Genomic DNA, 16995 nt, shown 5'->3' on the forward strand with positions numbered 1-16995 from the left:
TTATGCCCCCAGCACTGTGCCAAGAACTTAAGGAATGCTCACTAGGTCCCAGATATGTCCAATCCAGGCTCTCAGAAAACACTGCCCCACACGTAGGCTGAAGAGTCTCCCCAGCCCACAATGGCAGTGAAGACTATAGACATCTGTCCAAGTCACTGGAAGCAGCTCCAGTGACTTCAGCATTCCTCCTGAGGACTAATTTTCCATTTCCTGCTGGCATCTGGAGGTAGCCTCATCACACACTACAGCTGCCAACTCACTAAAGCAACCACCCCTCTGGGGTGGCTCTGCCCCCTTCATGGCTGTGGGCAACTTTTCCAGACACTCTGGTTCTGAGCCTCCCCTGGTAGTGGGACCTCAGCCAGATTCTAGGAAATGCTATGTGGTGGTTGTCATGAGGGATGAAAAGGAAAATCAAAGATGAACTGCCTCATCAACACTCTGAGGCCCAGGGCACACACAATCCGCTGAATCAGTGACCATGGGGACGAGGCAGCCAGGGCTGGCCCTGGTTGGTTATTATCCAAGGCCAGCCCAGCTGGATTCACTGCAGGGGCACAGCTTCATCGGGAATGTGGTTTTGCCTTATTTTCTGGTGGGCTAAAGGGAAACCACAAATATAAAGTACTGTTGAAAATTCTGTTCTAAGAAGGAAATGTCATCCCTTGCTATCTGGAGCAGACATCTCTCTTCATCATTCCACATTTCTACTCCCTGTGACCCCTCCACAAACACCATGATCCCAACTATTACAGCCAAGGACTACTTCTGAGTCCAGAATCTGAGCCAACACAATGACTCCATAAATTCTAAGGTGTTCTCTTCATGACAGTAGACAGACCCTTCTTCTAGTGCCCATATCCACACCATGCATGACAGTCCCCCATGGTTCAGTGCTGGACCATAGAGAGATCAGACAGACCTTGTGAATTCTAGCTCAGCGAGCGTGTTGCCCTCTAGGCATGGGCACACAGTGACCCATGCCATGAAGCAATTAATCTTTGCCAATCTGCTAAGTCAAAGTGATATCTGATTTTTTTTTAAACTTGGTTTCTTTCATTGGTATAAAGTTAACATTTGAAAGGTTAAATGGATTTTCTTTTTCTGTGAATTATTTATTCATGACTTTTGTTTTTGTTTTTTTAAGATAGTCATGATTATCTTCAGATGCTAAAGAAACTCTTTGTATAGTAAAGAAAACAGCTTTGATGATTATATATTGGCAATTATTTTTCCCTAGTTGAATGTTTATCTTTTAATTTGACGCATGCTACTTTAACCCATGCAGAAATATTTGATTTTTTATATTGTCAAAATATTCATACTTTGATGATTTTTAGTGTCCTATATCTAAAAATTTTGAAGAATAAAGATTGTATTCAGTTACCTCCCTTTCCAGATTTCTCCAATTCCTCCTAAACATGGTCACAACTATTCTGATGTAAGGAGGCAAGGGATCATCAGAGGTTTGTTTAACCACTGAGCCACACACCCGCCAGTTTTTTTTTTTTTTTTTTTTTTTTAACAGGGTCTCTCTAAGTTGCTTAGGACCTTGCTAAGTAACTGAAACTTGCCATGAACTTGCAATCCTCCTGCTTTAGCTTCCCAAGAGACTGGAATTATGTACATGTGCCACAGCGCCCAGCTAAAATTCTTCTATTATGATCTTTTTGAATAATAAAATCCAGGACCTTATCTTCATTTCTTTTATCCCTAGCACAGAGTTCAGACTTATTCCCATTTGGATGGTTATGCTAAAATGAAAAAGAAAAGACAGAGGCAGGTGATAGGGAGATTTAGTAGACTGATGGCCCAACAGTAGATGTCTTTAACAGGAGAGACACTGAAGTAAGCAATGTGCTCTTTCTTTATAAACATGTCACTGATCTTCAACAACTCAGTTAGGCACCCTAATCCCAAGTTGCAAAAGAGAAAACCAGGCTCAGGTCAAGTCATTCCAACCAAGATTCAAATCCAGGACTAGCAAAGGTTTTTGCTGCAATGAGCAAGGAGGCTGCTCATAGGAAAGCTGTAAATCTTCAAATAGGGAATTTTTCACTAACTACAGCAATTTATAAGACCTTGAGGTGACAGCAGGCCCCAAGCTGGCTTGGGTGACAAAGGAAATGATGCTGTGTCTCAGAAACTGAATCACTTGGTTAAGGTCATTTGGGGGTAAATGAGAGCTAGGATTGGAAACCAAGTCCATCTGTCTCTAAAGTCTGTGCTTTTCCCTTGCTACCACACCCTCATCTTTCATGGTTTCTGGAAGCCATAAAGTAGCAAGGAAGAAAGCAGACACCCTAAGCTTTTATCAGTAACCACAGCCCATATCCATGGGTTTATTAGACAGCTATATCCTTTCAGACTGGACCTTCCATATTGAGTGGAGGATGGGACAAGTGAGGTGGCAGGTACATAGCCATTAGCAAGGGGTGACACACCCTTATCTACAGTGGAACTCAGAACCTACTGATGCAGGCTTTTTTTTCTTTTTTGGTAGCCACAAATTGATGCTCTCTCCCATACAATTATATCAAACCATTGTTCCCACCTTGTAGGACACTTTCCAAGTCCTCTATGCTGAAGGAATCCCCACTCTGGCAAGAGAAGGGACACCAAAAGAGGGGTGGGAAGGAAGACACGCAAAGAAATGACACTAGTCTCTAGCTAAGAGGAACTGGAGATAGGAGTGTTTGATGGTGCCACGTCCATCAAATTGCCCAAAGGTAAAAGTTGAAGAGATGCCCTCTGGCAGGGTTTGTTTGCTGACTCATTTCTCATCCTGGACTATGGGCAGCCCACTTTCAGTTCCACTCTTATCAGATACATAAGGTCAGCAAGATAAAGGGGTTTTAATTTCTCCTGGGAACTCACCTGTCACAGGGGAACCTTGAGGACTGAATTGACATTTGATTAACCACCTGACCATGATGGTTAATGTCACCTTAGTTGATGTGACATAACTAATTTATTTGGTGCCACCACTGCAGCATTGTTAATATTGTGTACTAACAGGTATCTGGTCCTGGCAATGTCTGAGTTATATTTTTTTCCAACAAGGTCTATTTTCAATCATTAGGTACTTGCCACTCGTTAAAATAGATCACCACCTGTTCCTTTCAGGCACTCAGCAGAGTGCCAGTCAGTGCTCTAAACTCTTGCAAACAGTTTTGGTTTTGTTTTATATTTTTAAGCAGCAGTGCCCTTCATCTGAGGCAACTGTGTTAACAAATGGCAGTGCCCTGGTTGAGGCTGGAGCAGAGTCCAGCCCCTCACTCCCCGGCCTCGGGTAATTAAAGATACTTCAGACTGCAGGAGTCCCTTTCTTTCCTCTTATTCTTTAAAGATACTTCAGACTGCAGGAGTCCCTCTCTTTCCTTTTATTATTTTTCCTCATTTTATTTATTTATTTATTTATTCTAATTTATTATACGTGACAGCAGAATACATTTCAATTCATAGTAAACATATGGAGCACAATTTTTCATTTCTCTGGTTTTACACAAAGTAGAGTCACATCATTTGTGTCTTCATACATGTACCTAGGGTAATGCTGATCAACTCATTCCACCATCTTTTCTACCACTAGGCCCCCCCTCCCTTCCCCTCCCTTCCCTTAGCCCTATCCAAAGTTCCTCCATTTCTCCCATGCTCCCCCTATGTACATTATGGATCAGCATCAAGAAAAAATATTATCAAGAGAAAATATTTGGCTTTTGTTTTTTGGGGATTGGCTTACTTTACTTAGCATGATATTTTCCAACTCCATCGTTTACCTGCAAATGCCATGATTTGATTCCCAGGACTACCTTTTCACCTAGTGTTCCCAGAGTGCTAGGCATCCATGAAGATGGCAAGGTCTGACCTTAGTGAAGGTTAAGGGAGGTTAATTAAGATATGATTCACAGGCAGGTACAGTGGCACACGCATATAATTCCAAAGACTGGAGAGGATAAATAGGAGGATCCCAAGTTTGAGGCCAGCCTCAGCAACTGAGTGAGGCCCTAAGCAACCAAGTGAGACCCTGTCTCAAAACAAAAATAAAAAATAAAATAGGGCTAGGCATATGGCTCAGTGGTAAATTGTCTCGAAGTTAAATATAAAAAAAGATATAGCTAACCTCCTATACCCTCACTTCCAATTTTTATTTCTTCTCAGTGCTTCTGTCTTTTACATAGGGCTCTATTCCATAAGATTTCATTTGGTTAAATTTGAGACTGGGGTCCACAACCGAAAAATTGGAAAAAAAAATTCATTTAAAGAAATGTTTGAAAAATCACTATTTTAATATACAAAAAGTGAATTTGTGATTGAACCATCTCACAAAGTACTTTCCATTCTGCCATTAGTTGTTTTGCCAATGATCATGGGAGAAATGATCTTCTTAGCTGTCTGCTGCTACACGAACCCCAGTCCCAGAGTCAACAGGGAGAGAGGGAACATGTATAAAAGGATTATTGCTGCTATGACAAGGAAGGTTTCTTGGGAGGCAACAAAAGACAGCCAGGATTTAGTGAATATGAAGTTGCTAGACAGAGAAAAGGGGACATGTAGATGCAGTGGCCATGTGTGGAAATCCATGGCATGCCCACATATCCGGAAGGCAGGACAGCAGATTGGTTTAACTATACAAGATGGCTCTGATTTGTGGCTACCAGAAAATGATATTTCTGAAGTGTGTCCTTATGACACAAGGCTTATATAACATGGCTGCAAGCATGCAGCAAATGCTATTGCCAATAACTTGGTTCTTCAGCAGGTCAGATTTGCATTTTCACTGGAGTTGGGGGTGGTAAGGTAAGGGAGGCTGGCTAGAAGGCTGCCATGAAAGTCCAGCTAAGTAGCAACAAAGGCCTGGGTCCCAGGCCATGCAGATGGTCAGCTATCCCATTTGCCAGGATGGAAGAATTTCCTATGACATGAACTCAGTGGTGAAACTGGGGAAGTCCCAAGCACACCAGAATGGTTGCACTGCACCAGATCCAACCATACTCTTCCAGCTCTTCCTCTTCACCCAATACCTAAGCATATTAACCTATATAAGAGGGGGGGATTTTTATACAAAAAGTCCTGAAGTAGTCCTGATGAATATTTGGATTGAAACAGGTGGAAAATAATGGTTGAGGCCCACTGCTCTTTTGTGTTGCACTAATATTAATGCAGAGACCATTAGGAGCAGCACACTAGTTGAGCTGAATAAAGATGGCCAGCTTCTAAGAAAATCAGAATTTATATAATACAGGACCTTTTAGATCACATCAGGTTGACTCCTTTGGAAAGCAAATGTGTAAGCCATGCAGCTCACAAGGCATGACATGGCTCATCCACATTCCACATGGCTTGTGAGGCCTCTGTTTGGCAGCAGAAGACCCTCAACACTGGCTCCCACAGAAGAGATTGCTGCAGTCCAATATCTGGATTAGAAAAGTGTAGTAAACTATGGTTTGAAAGCAATTTTGAAGACAGGTGCCTTCTATTTGTTTCCAGAAAAAAAGACAGTAAGTAAAATATGAGTGAAAAGTCCTTTTCCATGAACTCCTCTTTGTTTTGCTTTGTGAGCATACTCTATAGGAGAAAATAGAATTCAGACTGTGAGGGGAAATCTGGAACTCCAGTGATTGTTATAGAAGGATAGGAAATGTTGACACCAAGAGTATGTATGAAATATTTAGCATAGGATTTCCTACTTCTTTGAGAGAAGGCTCTGTGGTAAACAGAAAATGCTGGTAAAATCTTTTCTTTTGGTTTCATTAAGGCTAGAGTTTTATTTGATGTTTGAGATCCATTGTACTTTGAAATATAATATTTTTAGCATCCTTGCCATAGGTTTATATTAAAGGCGATTTAAGTTCTGTGGTGGGCTAACATACATTGCTTCTTTTTATGGGAAACATTTTCTACTAAAAAAAATAAAAATGGCCAAAACTTTTTAATAGGGAATTTTATACATCATTGAGTGGAGGATTTCTTAAAATGCTTTTATTCAAACACATCTTTTATTTAAAATATAGAAATGACTTTGTAAAGCCAGTCATGTAAAAAAAATTCAGACACTTTAAAATAAAAGTAAACAGATCACTCACATTATATTTTGTACAAAAATATTTTATGTACCATTATATTTAGAAAAATACAAAAGAATCAAATTATTTTACATACATATAAATGTTAACCTTAGATAAAACTTATATACATATATACATTTATACATAGTGTTCTAGAGTGCACATGCACACACACATTCTAAAATATATAAAATATTTGATTGACTTGGAGAAAAATTCCAGAAAGTATCTAGTATTGATATTATTTAATAAACTTTCGTGGAAAAGTAATTACAAAATCATGTCTAAACTTATGAGAAATAGTTTCATATGTTATCTTTCTCCCAAGAAAATAAGTTTTTAGAGATTTATCAGAGGATAAATAACCTGTCACTCCTCAAAGTCTTATGCATTCACTACTTTTCTTATTTCTAGCATGGATTCTCTCTCTAGTACTTAAGACTTCTTCCTTCATTTGTACAATTAGTTTTCCACTTCTACCTATTTTGATTTACTTTCTTAATCATGCTTTGTATTTTGTTTTTCTCTCTCTCACTCAAAGAATACATTTAAATGATAGAATATATTACTTTTTAACAAATGAATATATTTTAGTTGCTTCAAACATATTTGCTTTTTTTTTCATAATATGTTACAGTTATTCTTGGGTATAACAAATTCCACAATGGAATATATAAAACATTTTCAACATATATAAACATGCTTTTTATTTTTATTTTTGTTTTTAAATATTTTATTTCCTCTGAATTTGATCACAGTCTTTTATAAAGTAATTTTTAGATTTTATTCTAATTTGTTATATATGACAGTAGAATGCATTGTAATTCATATTACACATATAGAGTACATTTTTTCATATCTCTTATACACAACATAGAGTCATACCATTCATGTCTTCATAAATGCACTTAGGGTAATGACATCCATCTCATTTCAACACTTTTCTGTCCCCATGCTTCCTTTCTTCCCCTTCCTCCCCACTGCCTTATCTATAGTTTGTCTGTTCCTCCCATGCTTCTTCGTCCTTTCCATTACATATCAGCAATTTTATGTCAGAGAAAACATTTAGCATTTGGTTTGGGGGATTGTCTTACTTCACTTAGCATAGTATTCTTCAATTCCATTCATTTACCTGCATATGCCATGATTTTATTGTCTTTAATGATGAGCAATATCCTATTTTGTATAAAAATAACATTTGCTTTATCAATTCATATACTGAAGGGCATCACAGCATTCTACAAAAATGCAGCTACAAAAATGTTTACAGTAGCACAATTCAAAAAATGCTTTTAACTATCAGATTATAAATGCTTTTTCTAAAAATCTGATAAAAAGATATAAAAATTCTACTTTACATGGTTTCTACTGAACATTGTAGATGTTGAAGGTTTTGAATATTTTCTTATATATTTGTCATCAGAAGTACTATTATTTCTTCTAATAAAGTGTTTCTAAATTAAAAAATATTAAATGGAGAAGCCAATAAAGTAAATAGTCTTGCTATTTTATTAGGTGTAAGACTTTGTGAATATTGTAGTATTTTTTAGGTGTGAAACCTTAGCTAGATTTCATTTTAATCTTAGGTTTTCTCGCTTATTAATTTTATAAACTATGATATATCACTTCAGTTAAACCCTGGGAATCTCAGTTTGATTATCTGTCAATCATTAATAATTGCTCTCAGATTTTACTGGAAAATTTGAACATGACCAGTATTGTTTTCTTTACTTATATGTAATAAAAATTTTTTTTCAGAGTTCCCTAAATAAAATAGCCCTTAAAAACACCAAGTGCTCTCTACAATGTAAATATGTAGTGGTCATAACTTTTGAGATCAGAACTAAATGAAGCTTGGTTTGTATACTCCATCAATTTAAGTTTTATAAACAGGAAATAAGACAATGTTTTTATACCATGAAGAAGATCTCATAGCAAGACAGGTAGACACTGCAGTCACTTATCTCCATGAGTCCCAATGTCACATATACTTATCATATCCACTACATTTGCAAAAGAACATCTCATTACATCAAAACTGGTATATGAGGTGTAACCTCACTAAGAGTCTCACCAAGCACAAAAATTTTTGAACACCATACATGGGAGGGAGGAAGCCAGGACCAGATCAAACAGAAACTGCTTGCATTAAGATCTGTAACCATCCTGGTGATGTAGCTGAACCCAAAGAAAAATCAAAGCACAAATATTGTGGTTTAGACATAAGTGTGCAAAAGGCTTAATTGTTCCAAGTCAAGGAAGCAATGTAGACCATAATTGTAACTATGTAGTTATAAATCACAATTTTGAACAGAAGGACAGAAAAACAGGCAGAAGAACAGAATTTTTAAAAAAAGGATAGAGTTTTTAAACTCATAATAGAAGGCTTGACAATCCTTACCAAAGAGGTAAAGATGTTCCAGAAATTGTCCTTTATGAAGATAATTTGTGGAAGGAGTGAGTTTTTTGTTGTTGTTGTTGTTTCTGGAGAAAATTTGGGCAGAAAGTATAGAATAAGAGAAGGAATAGCAAAAGCACAAAAGTCACAGAAGGAAGCTAGAGTCTAGTAAGATGTCCAGTCATAGGACTGGGTATATAGCTCAGTTGGTAGAGTGATTGCCTCACATGCATAAGGTCCTGGGTTCAGGACCAATACCACTGGAAAAAAGATGTTCAGTTACAAATTTTTATTGTGTTTCTCATGATGTCACTTAGAATTATTATTAGTATTACTATTTAAATCAGGAATTGAATCCACAGGTGCTTAACTACTGAGCCAAATCCCAGGAATTTTTTTTTTTTTTGAGACTGAATCTTGAAGAATTTCTGAGACTGTCTTTGAGCTTGTAATTCTCATACCTTAGCCCCTAGAGCCAACCAAGATTACAGGCGTTCGCCACCATATCCAGATTGGAATATTTTTTAAGCTGATTTTATTTTTATATATCAGGACTTCATCACTTTTGCTAATGTTTTGAATAGAATCTGTACCTTATACCACAAATAACTTAAAAACTCACTCTTTTTTTTTTCTGTGCCTTGAGTATTTCTTTTTTTTCTTTTCTTTTATTTTTTTCATCTTTCATACATTTGATTCAAGTGAGTTATGCACTTCCATTTTTACCCCAAATATAAATTGCAGAATCACATCAGTTACACATTCACAATGTTTACATAATGCCATATTAGTGACTGTTGTATTCCGCTGCCTTTCCTATCCCCAACTATCCCCCCTCCCCTCCCCTCCCATCTTTCCTCTCTACCTCATCTGTTGTTGTTCAGTTCTCTCCCTTCCCCCCCTTCCCCTCACAACCTCATATATGTGATTTCGTATAACGATGAGGGTTTCCTTCCATTTCCATGCAATTTCCCTTCTCTCTCCCTTTCCCTCCCATCACTCATCTCAGTTTAATATTAATCTTTTCCTCATGCTCTTTCCCGCTGCTCAGTTCTTAGTTGCTCTCCTTAAATCAAAGAAGAAATTTGGCATTTGTTTTTTTAAGGATTGGCTAGCTTCACTTAGCATAATCTGTTCTAATGTCATCCATTTCCCTGCAAATTCCATGATTTTGTCATTTTTTAGTGCTGCATAATACTCCATTGTGTATAGATGCCACATTTTTTTATCCATTCATCTATTGAGGGGCATCTAGGTTGGTTCCACAGTCTAGCTATTGTGAATTGTGCTGCTATGATCATTGATGTGGCAGTATCCCTATAGTATGCTCTTTTAAGGTCCTCAGGGAATAGTCCAAGGAGGGCGATAGCTGGGTCAAATGGTGGTTCCATTCCCAGCTTTCCCAGGAATCTCCATATTGCATTCCATATTGGCCACACCAATTTGCAGTCCCACCAGCAATGTACAAGTGTACCCTTTTCCCCACATCCTCGCCAGCACTTATTGTTGTTTGACTTCCTAATGGCTGCCAATCTTATTGGAGTGAGATGGTATCTTAGGGTGGTTTTGATTTGCATTTCTCTGACTGCTAGAAATGGTGAGCATTTTTTCATGTACTTATTGATTGACTGTATGTCCTCTTCTGAGAAGTGTCTGTTCAGGTCCTTGGCCCATTTGTTGATTGGGTTATTTGTTATCTTATTGTTTAATTTTTTGAGTTCTTTGTATATTCTGGAAATTAGGGCTCTTTATGTAAATATAATATCATTTTGGCATGAGTGGAATGACTCTACACTTCTTGAAGTGACTCCCTAAGTATGGTCAAGCATAATGTCAAATCTTTGACATTGTTTCTTAAGAAATTTGGAAAAGCATGTGGCACATTAAGTGTATATTTTAATAAAATTAAAAAGTCTTGAAAAATGTGTCCCAGAGACTTGTGCTTCAATCTATTAGGAGTAATGTTTTAGACTGCATAGTTGAGAAAATAAATGTTGTTTAGAACCCCACATCTCAGTGATTTATTTAATCAATGTTTATTTCCCACTCTAAAAGGTCTAAAGTGAGAAAGATCCAATGGTCAGGCAGGTCTCCTGGGTGGCTTACACCTGAGATAGTTCTCAGAACTCTGGGGTTCCTGCATTTCATGGGTTTTAGAGTCATTTTTCCTCTACAATTTGTTAGTATTACAAGAATATATGTCCCCATCAAAAAATACCCCAGTTAGTTTCCCAGGCCTTAGAAACCTTCACTTCATGGTGGTGTGCTGTGGGAGAGGCATGCACCTTCAGAGTCAGTTTTAGCATTCAGTAAACTTGTTGTGCTTCTTGCCATCTTGAAGGCTTTTTTTTTCAATCATAACTTATACTCAGAAAGTTATTTTGTGTATGGAGAAAAACTTGAATTTATATTTAACTTGCCTCTTGGCTGAATCATGTCTCTTAACCATTGATAAATTTCTATTAATAATTTTATATGAATAATAAAAGACAAAGAATATTTCATAAAATAAAATTATAAGAAGAATAGAATGAGTCATTATGCCTTCATTAAGATTGCCAAATGAGAAACAAAATCAATTTTTTAAAATATTTTTCATTTAAATTTATTGTACTTAAAATATTATAGAAAACTGGGTAATTTTAAAACTAAGTTTCTTTATCTTAATACATATGATTGAAACTTTATTAACTTAAAGATAATCTTTTTTTTCAAACCTGAGCCCAATGAATCATACCTCACCAGGTGCAAAACTCAAAAATTAACACAGATAATTTGTATATTAAAAACAAGATTAAATTTTTTTTAAAAAAATAGGTGGCTATTATAAAACCTGGAAGATAATATTGAAAAGATTCTTCAGAGAAAAAACAGAAGATAGGACCAGGAGAATAAATTTCCCTAGCATAATTCTAAAATGAGAGAAATGAGATATGGAAAAGGGGAAATAAAACATGAAAAACTAAAATTTCCTACTGCTGAGTGGGAATGTGAATCTTCAAAGAGTTTACAGTCTTCCACAAAGGAAAAAGTGATCATGACTAAAGGTGCCAAACCCACAGTTGTCCCTGAGTTGCTGCCAGTCTCCCTGTCTAAAGACACAGGAGAATTTCTTTCAAGTTTTTTGAGATAAGATTTCAAGCTAAACTTTCAAGCCAGTCAACTTTTCTTTAAATTAGGAACTAAACATAAAGACTATGGTGTCTACACAGACTACATATTCTGTGATATTACTGTGTATGTGTTTTGAACAATTTCATCATTAATTTTTTCAAATGACTGTATTCCGTAATGGAATCCTTTGTAAATTAAGTGATAAATATTGAAAAAGAAAAAGTTATCTACTATAGCTAAAATATCAATTAGGACATAGTGAAAGGCATTAAAATTAGCTAATCTAGTGAACTAGAAGTAAAAGTATCCCAGAAATGAATGTAAATGTGCTATTTTACATTTTGCTTCTGGATTCATACCATGTATTCATTAAAATATAAGATTTGAAGAAAAATATTTTCTAAGACAGTGTACACTGTCAATGATGTCTCTAATGCAGATAGTAAACAAAACATTAAAATAACTAAATAACTGTAATTGAAATGATTCAGCAAATGATTTGGCATGCCCATATATGTCCTCAATTTTAATCAATCATATATTATATTTATTTCATAATATCTAGGTTAATTTATTCCCTCATGATCATTATCTCTTCTTTGAAAAATGACCTTTAATAAAGATCCTCATTTGGCCTCAGAATGTGTGTACAATAAGGAAAAAAAAAAAAAAAAAAAAACCTCTAGTGTTCTCCCCGTTATATTCAGAATATAATTTTTACATATCCCCAAGGCTTTTCACATACTGGTCAGTCAGACACAGCAAGCAATATGAAAGTTCATGAAGTTCTGCAGTATAGCATTGTTATCCTTACAAGCTATTTCTTTTTTTTAAGAGAGAGAGAATTTTTTAATATTTATTTATTTTTTTTTAGTTTTCAGTGGACACAACATCTTTATTTTATTTTTATGTGGTGCTGAGGATCGAACCCAGCACCCATGCATGTCAGGCAAGTAAGCTACTGCTTGAGCCACATCCCTAGCCCTCTTGCAAGCTATTTCTAAGACTTCCTTGTGCTTTATTGAAAACATCAGGGAAAAAAAATATGTCTTTTTAGACCCAGAACTTGAAATGACACTGGACTCAGGAGATCAAGCTTGTAAAGGGAGGAGTTATGTTGTCAAGGTGAAAGGGGTTGTGTGAGAATGGCCTTAGGCCTGAGCCTAAGCAACTCCTGTATTGCCAGATTCATGGGACCCCAATAGACTTCCAGGAGCCGAATCCCATGCAATCACACAAGAGTGTTTATTGTAAGCTCGAGCCTGGACTCACAACCATTTCAGATGCAGCGGTCCCAAGAGGAATTCCTGACCCTTAGTTCAGTGAGGATTAAGAAGATTTTGGGGGATACAGTATGCATCACAGCATCACAAAGCCAATTATTCCACATCACATGAAAGTCAAACAACAACTCTTAACATTGATAAGCATTTTCATTGGCAGGAACAAATTGGGTAAGTGTGATTGGTTAATTCAAGTGGTGGATACATTTGAACTGATTGGTTTAGGCTATGACAGGTTGTAAGAGTGTACATGATAAACTTGCAGGGTTGTCTAATCATGTTACCAATCACCAAAACTACTGGGAAGGTCACCTGGCATTTCAGGTCTTTTCCCTGTCTCACGCTGATTGTGGTTGCTAGGGAGTTGCTATGGGTCCTAACCTAGTGTAACTGAGTCAGGGTCACCTGCCATGGAAGATCTCCCCAGTTATTTACAGATAAACAACTCAGCAGGGTGGGTATGTGCCTAGGAGCACATACCAAGGAAAGGGTAACTCCCCCCTTTGGACCGGCTTTGCTTTGAGGTAGAGGCAGGTTTCTCAAAAGTGGAGTCACATTAGTTTCTAACTCCATTTAAAAAACTCCAGTTTGAAACCTGAGATCATTATTAGAGGTCATTTATCACCAGGCACACTCAAAGAGTCTCTAATATGGCCTCAGACAAATTACTTCTCTTTAACTGATAAACTGAGTGAAGTCTCTGGCAGGCTTTCCTCTCCTGATAGGAGTGAAAGGTGAGAATATCAGGATGGAGACCAACAGACCAGATGTTTCTGACCCCATGGTAAATGATGTCATGGAGAAATCTGGTGGCACCTGGTAAGAATTACAAGGGGTGGTCAAAAAAACCCAAAATTTAGTATAAAAACAGAGCTAATAAACAGGGATTCAGGCAGCCTAAACAAGGATGCATTCAAGCTGCAGAGCCTGATGAGGACCTGCACTGACATCCCAGCATTCGCCATCATTCTCCTGATTCTCTGTGTGATCCTCACTGCTCTCAAACTCCACTGCCTTGTCTGGACCTTTGTGAGGGCTGCAACTTCTCCCAATGACCCTCTCCTCAACTGGTCATCCACTCCACACCAGAGAAAGCCTGTTTTGGTTTGGGACCTGATCACTGCTGTCTGAGTGAGTGTGCATCTACAGGACATAAAGCCTAAGGCTTGAGACTTTTGAACTTAGAATTCAGAGGACATGTCTATCACTAGCCTGTCATGATTAAATGTGTTTTGCAATGCTCAGAATTAATCTAAAATTGTTTTCTGTGAATTAATCTAGAATTGCTTGCTATTAATTGATTATCTCCATTGCAGTACTTATCATTAAGGATTGTTGTTTTCTTCATTAAGTACCTATAGAGTAAAATTGTATTAATTTGAGTGAATAAAGAATCGAAAGGGGCAGAAGCATGTGGACATTCTTTATTTCTCCCCTTGACTGCATATGTCACAAATTTGCCCCCTGGAGACATTTGTTATTATTTATAAGTATCAAATTAAGGAATTCTTATCACTAAAGATTATCTTTATCTTCAATTCTAAATGTTGATTTTTATTTTTGGCTTTATATCTGTACTTTGACTCTTATTGTTACCACTGTTTACTGGTAATGAGGCCTTGCTTTCCCAATGCTGAAGTATAACACCAGAGAAGTGCGCCAAGGCAAGTTTAGAGTGGAAAGTTGGAGCTTTATTAAAGGACAGCAGTAAAGACATCTCCCTGGAGGAAGAAGGGGACCCAAAGTAGTGGCACCCCTTTTATCCACAGATTCCCTCTTCTCCAAGGCTGATTTGGGGACCCTCAGCCAAAGAGTCTCTGCAAAAGAGATCAATGTAGATAAACTTCCCATTTTCATCTTGCCCTGTTTACTTGGCCACTGGCTGGGAAGATACCAGCACTCAAGGTGCTGGACACCCCTTTACTAGTTTTTCACAAACGTATCCAGTATAGTACTTTGAAGAAATGTGCAAACAAGGCCTCTGGCCTTGAGCTTGGCTTCACAGAGATGTCTACATTTTTGAGATAAGTTACAAATGGGCTCCATGGTAACAGCTGGCAGGGGGAGAAAAGCAGGGGAGAAGAAGCTCTCCTATTCTCAGGTGTTGTCCTTGAAGAGTTAACTTGCCCAGAAAAGTGAAAGAAAAAGCTGCTTTTATGTGAACTTCTGCAGACTGTGAACTTCTAAGCCTCTTCCCTTACTTGCTGGGTATAAAACTCTGAAACTCCCTAAACCCAGGGTTCAGGAAATTGATTGATTACAAAAAAACGCTGTGATCTCTGAACCTGGCTGCAATCAAATAAAACTGTTTCCTGCTATGTTCAATGCCTTGACTCATTTGTCCCTACAACAAACTGGGACACATTGCAGGAAGGAGTTCTCTCACATGTGGTGAGTCAGGGTCTGCAAGAGAAAAGACCAACTGGACTGCTATCCCATACATCTTTTCTACTTGAGCATAGCAACCTAATTCTGAGCATCACCCCGAAACCTCTCCCCACAAAAGATGCCTTTATATATAAGGGTCTGATGGCTGCCCCATGTCAGTCACATGTCATTTGGAAGCCAATGGCAGATCCACATGGCCCCATCACAGATGTTTTATCACATACCTGCACTCCACTGCTTCAGGCCCAGTTCCCAGCAGAATCCAACTCAATGACATCTCTATTATACACCATTTTTATGAATTCCAGTCAATAAAGGCACTATTTGGTTCAGTCATGATGAGCAACAGGAGATTGGAAGGTTCTCCAGTGCTTCCTGGTCATGGGAATTTTAAATATTTCATGTTATTCATCTATCTATCATTCAAGGATGAAGTAGGTAGCACTGTGGGTTTTGATTCTTTCAGTAAACATTAAGTGGTGAGGAATATCTGTTCAATGAAAGCTCTGGACAACTCACATGGGCAAGGCTTCTGAAAGAGTGACCAAAATGTCACAGGAATCCAGGCCCATTGGGGTGCAAAATGTGAGGTCCATGTGTGTTTTGGCTCTCAACTATGGCTGACAAGACTTTCAAAGAAAATCATGTGACATCATGTCTGAGATTCGCAGTGCAGTGGAGAAAGCCATCCTGGGCTTAGATCTCAGTTTCCAAGGGTGCCTCTCATGCTTGGCCTCCTCAAATACCAACAGTCTTGATGGCAATGCTTCCTAAGGTTAGTTCCAGAACTCAGTCTCTAATGGGAATCACACCAGAGTTCATGCTGAGATTGACCCAGTTATCTCTTCCAACCACCTCACAAATGACCACAATTCCAACAAAAACACTTCTACATGGCCCTCATCTTCTTCCATATAGACACTCATCATAACCTTCTCCCTGGAAGTTCCCATATGGGAGCAGTCCTAGATGGTGTCCAAAGTAAGCTCCCATGCCTCTCATTTGCCTAATGTCATTGTGGCCTGGACACCCTTCCTGATAACCAGGATAGATAAAATGGGCCTGCAGTTAATACTGCTCTGCTTCTCAAATTAGAGGCCTACTGACTGCCTGGGGTAGATTCTTTGTGTCCTGGAGTAATGAAAAAACCCAACCACACCTGTGCTAGCTACTTCAGGGCTTGGAACAACTCATTTAACCCAAAGGATCCCTGTTCTTACTTCATGGAGTCAGGAGCCTTACCAGAGGAAGGTGAGAGACTTCACCCAAAATTACTGTTCTTTTGGTCATTTTAGTTTTGGATAGACTCATGGGATCTTTATTTAGTTTCATGGGGTGCTGAGAATCTAAGGCACAGCCTCACACAGGGCCAAGAGTTTGATTCAGACACATCCCTTTACAAAGCACTTTACCAAAGAGCTACAGTGAGGCCCCTTTATTTTCATTTTGAAACTGTTTTCTTGAGGTTTCACAAAGGGGTGGCCTGAGGCAAAGACTTTCCTGACATTCAGAGGAATAGAACAATAGGTAAGATTAAAGCCCTGGGGCAGACTTTTCCACAAGGTTAACACTAGGGCACTGACAGCTCTTGATCATGCTACTTGGGTTGCTATCTAGCCAAGCAGGATTTCTCCACTCAGAGCCTTACTGCTCACACTGATTTATGAGTTTTCTGAGATGCTTGGCATTCTCTTCAGCAATCAAGTCCATTGCCACGTCACAGAGCTTGAAGATGGTACATATC

The sequence above is a fragment of the Callospermophilus lateralis genome, unplaced genomic scaffold (assembly GCF_048772815.1).
Source record: "Callospermophilus lateralis isolate mCalLat2 unplaced genomic scaffold, mCalLat2.hap1 Scaffold_43, whole genome shotgun sequence".
Lineage (NCBI taxonomy): Eukaryota > Metazoa > Chordata > Mammalia > Rodentia > Sciuridae > Callospermophilus > Callospermophilus lateralis.